At 37.2% G+C, this 10,623-nt stretch overlaps 1 protein-coding gene across 3 annotated transcripts in view; it reads right to left on the bottom strand.

Annotated features, from left to right (window-relative positions):
• The window catches only part of LOC135207242 (facilitated trehalose transporter Tret1-like), a 29,573-nt gene extending 19,874 nt beyond the window's left edge, over positions 1 to 9,699 (bottom strand). Inside the window, exon 1 of one of the 3 annotated variants that reach the window (XM_064238875.1) lies at positions 9,544 to 9,699. The gene's annotated coding sequence lies outside the window, so the exon portion shown is untranslated. Of the gene's footprint in view, positions 1 to 4,113; positions 4,279 to 9,461; positions 9,520 to 9,543 lie in introns of those variants that run through there. The other 2 variants (XM_064238877.1, XM_064238876.1) reach the window with 2 other exon arrangements.
• Positions 9,700 to 10,623: the final 924 nt, after the last annotated feature.

Genomic DNA, 10,623 nt, shown 5'->3' with positions numbered 1-10,623 from the left:
TGCAGAGAAGGAGAGTCTTTAGTTCTTTTTTAAATTTGCTTTCTTCTTGTATGATCTTCACTCCAGGCGGTATTTTGTTGTCTAGTCTCGGTGCGCAATGTTCAAATGCTCTCTCACCCGACTTACAATTTGTTCTAGGTTCAAATAGCCTATACTATGCTTCGCTTGCATGTCTCATCACAATAGTCATTCTAGGTCTAAAGAAACTGAGGCAGTTTCTTAGATGTGTTGGTTCCCCATATTTTAGTGCTTTAATATCTTCCAGGTGTGGCAAACGTTAGTAAATTTAAAATTGAAAGGTTATTTTGTCTTCCAAAAATGTTTCGTGTGAAGTTCCTACTTTAAAATGCTAATTAATAAAAACTGTTACTGTGCCTTTCAAATAAATGCCTTTCGTGTGAATCTTCTACTGTACTTTAAAATATCAATTAATAAAAATTAATTGCATTTTTCTATAAAAGCCGTTTATTCTATTTTAAATATTAATTATTCTGCTTAATATGCTTTGCGGCCCTTTGAATTCTATTCTTGCTTTTACTGGGAGGCAATGTAGCTCGATTGGTGCCGGGGTTATTCTGTTACGGTAACGTAATCCTTTTATTAATCTGGCGGCTCTATTTGGTACTCCTTGCAATTTGCATAGGTAGTTAGGAAGACCGTAGTATATAACGTTGCAGTAGTCAAGCCTCGAAAATATTTGGTTACAATTTTCTGTTTTCAGATGTCTTAAGCTAACTCTGGTATTTGCAAGATGTGTAGGCCTAGGCCTCAATTAACTTTATATTCCTTTGTGAACTGTATTAATGCAGAATCAAAGATAATTCTGGGCACAATATTATTACATCTTGTTGACGTACTACCATGTGACTAATCGGTCCGATGTGATGCTTCACTTATAGATGCATAAAGAGAGAATTGTTCTGTATAATGATTTATTATGAGAATTCATTTCTTACTTGTCTGACCCAAGCAAAATGATCCACAGTCCATGGGTGGGATTATATAAAAGAAACTGATCCCTGGGAGATCTGGAGGGTCCTCCTTATGTAAACAATGACATATTCTTTAAATACTTTCTTCAAAGTAGTTCACGAAGTTATCGGCCATGTTTTTGTAGTCACTAGTTACTACATCGGGTAGAAGTGTTTCTTTCTTAAGAGTCCCAATATTCAGGCTAAATTGTCGTGTATTTTCGAGGGATTTTTCTCTTCACTAAACATTTTATTTTAAAATGTATTTTCTTGGATTTCATTATCAAGTCGTTGTACTGGTTTCTGGCTGTTTTTTATACTGTGACTAATTTTCATTGCTTGATTCTTTCTATCTTTTCCATAGATCTTTCATTTTTCTTAACTTCACGTAATTCACTGTTAAACCATTTGGCATTTTCTTTGACTATTATTTGCCTTGTCACTTCTGGACATTTATCATTGTAGCTTGGCGCCAATATACTTTTGCAGTAGACTATAAAACAGCTTGCAAATACTTGGTCGCCTGTCAAGGTACGACTCAAATTACACCTGCACCCCTGGCTTGTTTCTTTATTTTCTTTATGCTCTCTTAATAAATTCCTCAGCTATAAAGTTGGTTTTGTTTCTGTAGGTGATACTCTTTTTCAGTGTATAGACTTTAAAGATATTTATGCTAAATGTAAGTAACTAGTTTACGTATTGGAGATATCGGGCATTCAGGCTCAACTTGTCAGTCACTCACAATCTGGTTTTTGTTTTGTATCGCTTTAATTATAGATCAATGGTATTGGTTCAATAATACGTCTAGTATCTCACAACATTTATGAGGTCGTGGCTTTCACGTAACTATAAATTCTCTGACATATTTGTCATTATTATCATCTAGATGTAGGTTGAAGTCTCCACAAATCAGTCAATTTCTGTTATCAACTAACAAGTCGAGGAAATCACTGATTCGTCTAGGAACGATCTCTTACTTGTGCTTAGTGGGTTATAAACTATTATGATTTGTATGTGTTTTTTTTATGTGTGAGTGATTTTGGTTTGATGTATTCAAATGTACTAAACACTTTTTGGTTTGTTACAGATACTCTGTATACTTTTTTTTGACAAAGATTCCCTCTCCACCACCATTTTTGTTTTCTCTCGGTATATGGTAGAGGTTGTGAGACCTGGCGTCGTTTCTTTCATTTTTTAGAATAATAATAATTTACATTGTTGCTTAGCCAAGTGTCAGCTAGCATGCATATATCGAGGTTGTGATCATTAAATAGATTTCTAATACTGTTGGTTTTATTTCCTACGGATCCGCATTATTTTTCACTTTGACACATGTTCTTTATATACTAAGCACTTATTACCATCATATGTTTTATGTTTAGTATCATCATGGCCTTTCTTTTACAGTTTTTACATTTTCAGGTGGTGCTAGTAATTTTGATTTGTGATTTTCACCTCATGTAGGGCAAAGTCGGTCATTTTCACTATTTGTTGCGCTATGACCAAATTCCTAACATTTATAGCATTGATGGGGCATGTAACAGTCGTACACACTGCAACGGCTATACAGTGTACACAACTTGCCACATCTATCATAGATGACCTTTCGTTTTGTGGAGAGCTTGAGATGATAGTATAGTGCTTATATTTGTCATCTTTGGCTTTCATTTCCTTTACAATTTTAGGTCGTCATTTTCAGAAAATAGTACTTATCCATGGATTTTTCTTTATAATGTTATTGTAAATGTCATCTTCGTCCTTGAGGACATATAGTACTGCTCTTATTTTGGGTTTAAGTTCACCCTTCTCATTCACTGATATATTACTGATTTCCTGAACCTCCATTTTTGCCTTTTCCAAATTTTACCTATCGGGGAATCTTACAAATAAGTGCCCATCTCTTGTCGTCTTAACCTGTTCAACTGGCGCCGTTATATTACTCAGAATTTACCTCTTCTCATTTACTGCTGTGCTCTCTTCGTTTGCAGATTTGATCATAAGCGCTTCGTATTAACGACGAACTCAACTTGGGGCAGACTGCAGCTCGTGCAAGTGGTCTGTCTAGTTGTCCTTAGAAACTTTCTCTCATGAATCGAAACGCTAAAATAAATTCCTATGAACTGAAAACGCAGTCATTTATCCTTCTGCGACAGATGACAGAGTTCGTGAGTTTTGCCTCGCCTTTTGTCTTAACGCTCTCTCTCGATCGATCGATCGATCGATCGACGATCGTGGGAGACCCACCTGCGCTACTACAGAGCAGCCGTTATATAGTCTTGGTCAACTCTGGAACTATCTCCATTATACAAATTACGTGAAGTAAATAATATTCATATGCTTCTAAACGTATTGCCAACAATTATTTCTTCAAAACTACGCGACTACATGAAGTTAACGTATATTAGATCAAGGTTCTCGAACATCGTATGAAAATGCACATTTCAACTGTTTTGGAAATGCACCATTTAAATGGTGGTAACTGGAACTATACAGAGGAAAAGGTAATAATCTATCTCATAGAATATACTTTGACAAACACAAATATGTATATATAGATAATATATAATATATATTATTTTATATATATATATATATATATAAATATATATATATATATATATATATATATATATATATATATTATGTGTGTGTGTGTGAAAGTATATTCTACGAGATAGATCATTACTTTTTTCTTCTGTCTAGTTCCAGCTACCATCGTTTTTACGTAAAGAAATATGACATATATCGACGCTGCTGGTGGTCAGTAAGCAATTTTTGACAACGGCAACCCTGCATAAATAAAAGATTGAGAGGATAAGGCTTGAAACTTACGTTTAATTTTTAAAATGAAGACGTGGCAAGGTTTCAAATCACCCACCTACCCAAGGTTAGGCACAAAGCATTGTGCTACAAAAGTACTTCTAATTTAAAATATCTAAGACGGTTCCCTCTAATGCCTGCGTGTCGCAGACAAAGAAAAGTAATCACCTAAAGAAAGGTATGTTCAATTAGACTAACACATTCAAAAGTATGCTTGCATTTACTTTCGTACGTTGGTAAGAAATATTCACTCGTTTCAGACTTGTAAGTTACCTATCGCAACTGCTCTTTTATATTAAAAAAAATGTCTATTTTACCATACCATTGCATAAAAATATCTTCTAAAATCCCTGCACGCCTAGAGGTGCCGACATTTTATACTGTCACATATTTTGCATAACTTAGCGAAGACTGTGTCACTGGAAAAAAATCACTGTCGAATACCGTCTTAGATATTACAACATCGAGAATGAAGCTCTCATTATTATTCACACTCTTTCACTGTTTAGGCGTAACAGGGAAACTGGCACATTGAGAGGCGGTCGAGCAGCGGTGATCCATTCGTGTCACGAGATACAGATCCTCGGATTACCCTCCGGTTAACCGCTCGGCTAATGCTCGCAGACCCGCCATTACGGTAACTCGTCCGGCTAATTCTTCCTAAATCCAGATTCGATTGCTTCAGATATTCTGAGAGAATCGGAGGACGATATAAAAATGCACATCAGACGAATGCGTTTGTTTAAAAGGCGAACGATCCTGTGCACTTTTGAATTGGAAATCGCTTGTGATTTTCGTTACGCCCGTCACAAGTATATCGGATTGTTTTTTTCTTGAATGACTAACATTATACTAAAATTATTGGAGGTGAATCTTACATACGAATGGTATTGACTGCAAAATGGTATTATAGTTTTAAACCCTTCTTGTAAAAAGCTACAGCTTTATAGGAATATAGCCTAACCTTTGATGAGATTTACGTTGAACCTTTGTTTTTAAATAAATATATTCGAACCCACACATAAATGTGGATTGATTTCCCTAAGCAGACCTGATAAACATGTTTGAGATATGCGTTATAAGAAACACCAGCAGTAATAGCATAAACTTTCGTCTTTTTAACAGATTTATGATTCTAAGACATCTGGATAGTTAGAACGTCCATAATTTCCCTACTTATCACTATCTTCAGCTTGAGAGACGGAAGTAGCTTGCTACCTGCGCCGTATCTGGGGCTGCTGGGTCGAGTAGCCTGGCTCACGCCAGGCGGTGACCTATGTACCTTTCTTTAGTACTTTGGGTTGTGCCACAACCTCTGAGCCATGGCCTTCCACAGTCATGAGTCTATTTTCCTAGCTGCGAGTCTACTCAAGCATATTCTCCTTCGCTTGTTAAGTCTTTTTAGCTTTTATTTTAGTTATTATTAATCAGTGGCTTTAATATGTTTGTAAGTTTGTAAGCAAGCTATCTTATGATTAGAAGGAAGGAATTTATTGAAATATGATAAATATATTCTTTAGTATCCGCTCCGTGGGTGATTTGGTTTTGGGAGAAAATGCTTTAGCATTCAAGACGTGTTGCCATGGAAACCGTGTCAAATGATTTCTCCGAAAAGTCAACCTTCGAGAGACTTCGACTTTTGTTCGTCGAGTCTCAAAACATCCTCTTAACAATATAATAGTGGTAATGCTGATTAAGATACTTGAGGTGGGAGGGGCTGGGATTCATCGGTAAGTACAACCATATCTACATATGTATAGTACCACACACATACAAACAAAGACATATATATATATAATGTATTAATTTTGAGAGCTAAATGCAAGGACTGCAAATGGATGTAGAAGAAACTTTTGAATTTTGTCCCGTTGCTGTCCTATAGAGAATTACGAGTATGTCATATGCATTGAAATCTGTTGTGGATACTAACATAAACGATCATTGTCTATGACGTGAAACGCCGATTATACACGTCAGGAAAACACTAAGCTTGCTTTATGTCCGAAAGAGCAATTAGTATTGTCTCGTCCATTATAATGATTGGATTTTCCTACAACACAAACCGCAAGGATCGTGAACTTGTTTAGCCAGTTTTATCATGCTTACGTCACTGCTCATTGTACAAAAACAGGATGGGTAGAAAAAAAAGATTAACTGTGGGCGCTGCGTTAGAAATGATTAGAAATTTAAAAAAAAGCTCTGCAAATCAGGAATATGGAGTCTAACTTTGTACCCGACTCCCGGAAAACATTTAGTCTCATTTTACACGCAGTTAACTGGAATTTTGGGTATGTATATACAGTATATGGGTATATGTACATGGTAAATTTAAGTATATTGCTGTATAGAAATATTATGACTATGTATTTGTTGATATTGTACATAAATGACATATGTGTATATGGAATTGAATTGTAAATGAAGTTTCAAATGTATTTTTTATTTTTTTGAGAGAGAGAGGAGAGGAGAGAGAGAGAGAGAAAGAGAGAGGAGAGAGAGAACTCCTGTAAGAGTTTGACGGGGGAGAGGGTGGCGGGGGGGTGTGTGTAAATAATACAGTCATTGCATCTCACATGATGCACTTACGTAGGTACAGTAGCAGAATCACATCAACCGTGCATGTGATGTTTAGGCCATTCCCTTACGACGCCACCTGATTGGTTGTCGATAAGCCAATCACAGGGCTGGAAACTCTCAATCTCTCGAGAGTTCACATGGGCAGGATGTATGTTCCACCTCTCAAAAGGGACGGACCTAGACATCAAATGCACGATTGATGTGAATCCACTATAGGACTAGGTATTGTTAAGGGTGTTCGAAGCGTCCCTGGCTGGCCCCAGTTTTGAAGTCGTTCTTTAACTCCGTGCCGCTCCCTTTCTTTCGAATCGCTGTCCAATATCTCTAATTATTAATTCTCAGTTCAACTGTGGGATATTCTCCCAGTTTTGGCCCTTAACTTCATTTCCTTTGTTTTCTATAGCTCTCTATCACGCTGTCCAACCGCTCCCACGGCCTCTTTTTCGCCGTTCTAAGAGCTGAATGTACAGGGTGGTCCGAAAGTCTTGTTACCCCTACCAAAATGTACCAACAATAGAGGTACAAGTATTGCAATAATACAAATTGCATATCCTGGATTCAGTTTAATTCACTGTAAGAACAACAGAACGAAAAGAGAACACTGAAACAATAGAAGAACAACTAATATAGTAATAGAAAAGATGTACTGGATTCAGTTTATTTGCTTTCAGCCATCTAAAAACATTTAAAAAATTAAGGAATATTAGGTCAAAAAATCGTGAAAATTAAACTAATATTTAGGGGTAACAAGAACAAACTGAATCTAGGATATGTACTTTGTATTATTGCAATACTTGTACCTCTATTGTTGGTACTTTTTGGTAGGGGTAGCAAGACTTTCGGACCACCCTGTACCTAAAAGTACCACGGCGTTTGGCTTGACAACGTTAATTGGATATAATCAAATCAAACAACATCCTGTTAATCAACTTCACTTATTCTGTCCGAGAGACAACGCACTAAAACTCCAAGAGGGAGGTGGGTGGGTGGGGAGTGGCCTATTCCAGAAGACGCGGATATTTCCCTGAGAGCAGGTGATTCGTTTTCAGTCTGCTGCATCGTAACTTGAAAGTTCTTTTACAATATGTATGGTAAACAAGAATCATATTGAATACAGACATTTTCTAACGTGAGAAGCGGAGAGAGGAGAGCGGGAGCCACGTTTACTATAATTTCCTGAGTGGATGAGCAAAAGAATCTTATCTAAGGTGCCACAAACACTTGTTCCAATAATATGATTTGTTGTTTCTCTCTTTCTAGACTCGCTATAAAAATCTGCTTTGATTATTTATTATTTTCTTTTCTGAACTGACAGTAAATATCTGTAGCCAAAATCACTGAAGCCAACTGTGATTAGCGAAAGATTCTGTTCACCATCGCCATAGTTCATGGTCTGAACAACTCACTGTGTATTCTTTGTCACTACAATTTTCTCTTATTACAGCTTTACCCTCCGCTCGGAGTTCTTATGGTCCATATTAATATTATACTGGGTTTTATTCCCGAATAACGACGACAAATTCAAATGGAGCTTCAAAATTTAGAGCACTAAAGAGAAGTTACTGTCAAAGTATCATTTAGGTAATTAATGTTTTTTCTTTTGCACAGTTCCGCCTAGCGCAGTTTCCGTGTTGTATTTGCGAAAATAGATAAAATCTCAATTTTTTTATGCCCGAGAACCTTTTTGTAATATATTATGTAAATTTTTTCATGCATTTAATTTTTAACGAGTAATTTTTTAAATGAAATGTTAGTAACAAATAAGCCAACTCATATCTTACGTTGTAAGTGATATGTTTATTCGGGATATTTCTAGGCTGACCAACTTGACCAAAATTACGTAAGGTTTGTTCTTCTGGAGTAGTGCAGTGTATATGCCAGAATTATTGGGGGATGGAGGAGATCACATATGTAGAGAGAGAGAGAGAGAGAGAGAGAGAAGATCGCACAAAGCAAGGCTTTACGTTCCCAATCGTTTCACGCAGATAAAAAGAAGTGTTTAGTTCATCGGAATTTATTTTGGCGTTTCGACTCACCGGAGGAGTCGTTCCAGCGACAAAGACTTAGCAGCACACGATAAAATATGAAATGGAAGAAATTCTGACTAATATTCCAGGAAGGAGAAACAGTGGAGTTTTCCTACTTTTTTCCCCCCCTTGTCGCTCTTCTTTAGTAAGTGGAAAGAATAACATGGAGTAGTGAGACTGGCTGCCGTAGCTATAAATTCCGGAAGGTGGTCCTTCAGTTACCGTTGTTTTTTTATTCGGAAGTCAAATGAAAGCACCCTCATAATTTTGCTCTTCACGAGTGCTTTCAGTCTGTCTCTTTGTCTCGTATGTGAGCACCAATATATAGTTATCATAAAAACTTTCAGAATATAAAGCGGATTCCCACTAAGGAAGTCTATTCACAATGTGGACGCACGTTCAAGATATAATCAGCAGGAAGCAGTGGCGGATTTAAGGGGGTAGGCACATGGTCACGTGCCCCCCACCCCCTCAACCCCACCACCCGGATATGAATAAGAGAACATTGTTTTTTTTAAATAAATCATTATTGTAGAAAACTTACCTTAGTTAATGATTATATCAACAGAAACGACAACTACTACTGTGCATATAGCCTATACGTGTGCGTAGGCTACATATATAAATATTGATAAATTATGTACTGTGTGTGTTCATGTTGTATATTTATAGGATAAGCCTAAGTGGCCCCCTAATGAAAGATTTCTAGATCATCCACTGCCAGGAAGTTGGAAATGGATGTCAGCTAAGTGCAACTTGATGGACACTTTCTGTGGTCAATATGGAAATGGTAAAATTATCGCCTGTTGCAAGCAGAGCACAATTTGAGTATAGCGTCACTCTTTTGACGCTTCTAAAATGCAGATCTAAATAGAAAAATTCATAACTGAACTTCCAGTTGGTGAATCGTGTTGTGACGCCAGATAACACTGAATGAATCAAAGCAGAACCTATACTTTCAGTCGCAGGAAATAAGAGGCTGTCAAATGTGATGACACGATGGCTATCCAAACTCGACAAAGCAGGTGTCTATCATTAAAAAAACATTTTACTGCTAAAAACTTACCCCAACGTCACCATTAAAGCAACATACATGTTGTAATGTCATCAACGCACAGACAAAGCAAGCACTGATGAGGAAGACTCACCTAAAAGCAGTCCGAGCACGTTTGGTGGGAGACGCGAGCGCCCCTGCTGTGGAAGAAGCACTGGGAATAATGGCGCTCCCGATCTTCCAAGGATTTGCGATCGACAATTACCTTCTTGGATGCTGAGTCATCTTCACATGATCCTCGGACTAAGAGGAGTCACCCAAGCTACTTGTTTAGGAGTCACGCGCGCCACAGAAGCGCTGTTCCATAAACAGAGTCATGGGATTACAGCCTTCTTTTCTCTGAGATGTTTGCCACCAAGAAACAGATGCTTTGTCACGATTTTCTTTGCCTCCTGCGCTACGGATTTTCACTGTTGTGTTGCAAGAAGAAGCTGGTGTTTAGTTCTTACTTTTGATTATTATTATTCTTTATGGAATTGAAATGTATATATGGAGAGAGAGAGAGAGAGTTGGTAACGTATTTTCATTCGGGAGGTCATTCTATTAATAAAAATTCGGGTGTAGCATGGGTAGCCCTTTAAGTCCTGTTTTAGCCAATCTATACATGGAATACCTGAAACTTAATAATAAATGCAACAAAACCCAAAAACATGCCGTGGATGAGATATGTAGATGCTATTCTAACATTTTAGGATAATAGGCGGGGCAATTTCAACGAATTCGTTTCAAAATTAAACGCATTAGTGCCCGTCTTCAAATTTAAAGTGGAAAGGGAAACAGACAACAAAAATCCTTTTCTTCGTGTGTTAATAATTAGAGACACAACAGAATACGAATTTACCATATACAGAAAACCAAAATTCTCACTTGCATAGATTCACTATTTTATTTATGACATTTCTATCATGATAGGTGTAGCCAGCAGCCTATTCTTAAGAGCCTTGAGAATTTGTTCCCCTGATTTCCTGGAAAAGGAATTTGAACTAATTCGTAAGCAACTTTCGTCTTTAAGGTATCCTGACCATATAATTGAGAAAGCAATTCACAAAGCAAACATAATTTTCTACCGACCCCCTCAAGACAAGACCAGAGACACCCACACCTGGATAGGATTAAGACGGTGACCCAGATTCTCGGAAAATCTAACTCTTTTGCCTTTACCTACCCAAATACT

This window comes from Macrobrachium nipponense, chromosome 32 (assembly GCF_015104395.2).
Source record: "Macrobrachium nipponense isolate FS-2020 chromosome 32, ASM1510439v2, whole genome shotgun sequence".
NCBI lineage: Eukaryota > Metazoa > Arthropoda > Malacostraca > Decapoda > Palaemonidae > Macrobrachium > Macrobrachium nipponense.
The sequence above is the reverse complement of the archived record's forward strand: the minus strand, read 5'-3'. Positions and strand labels throughout refer to the sequence as shown.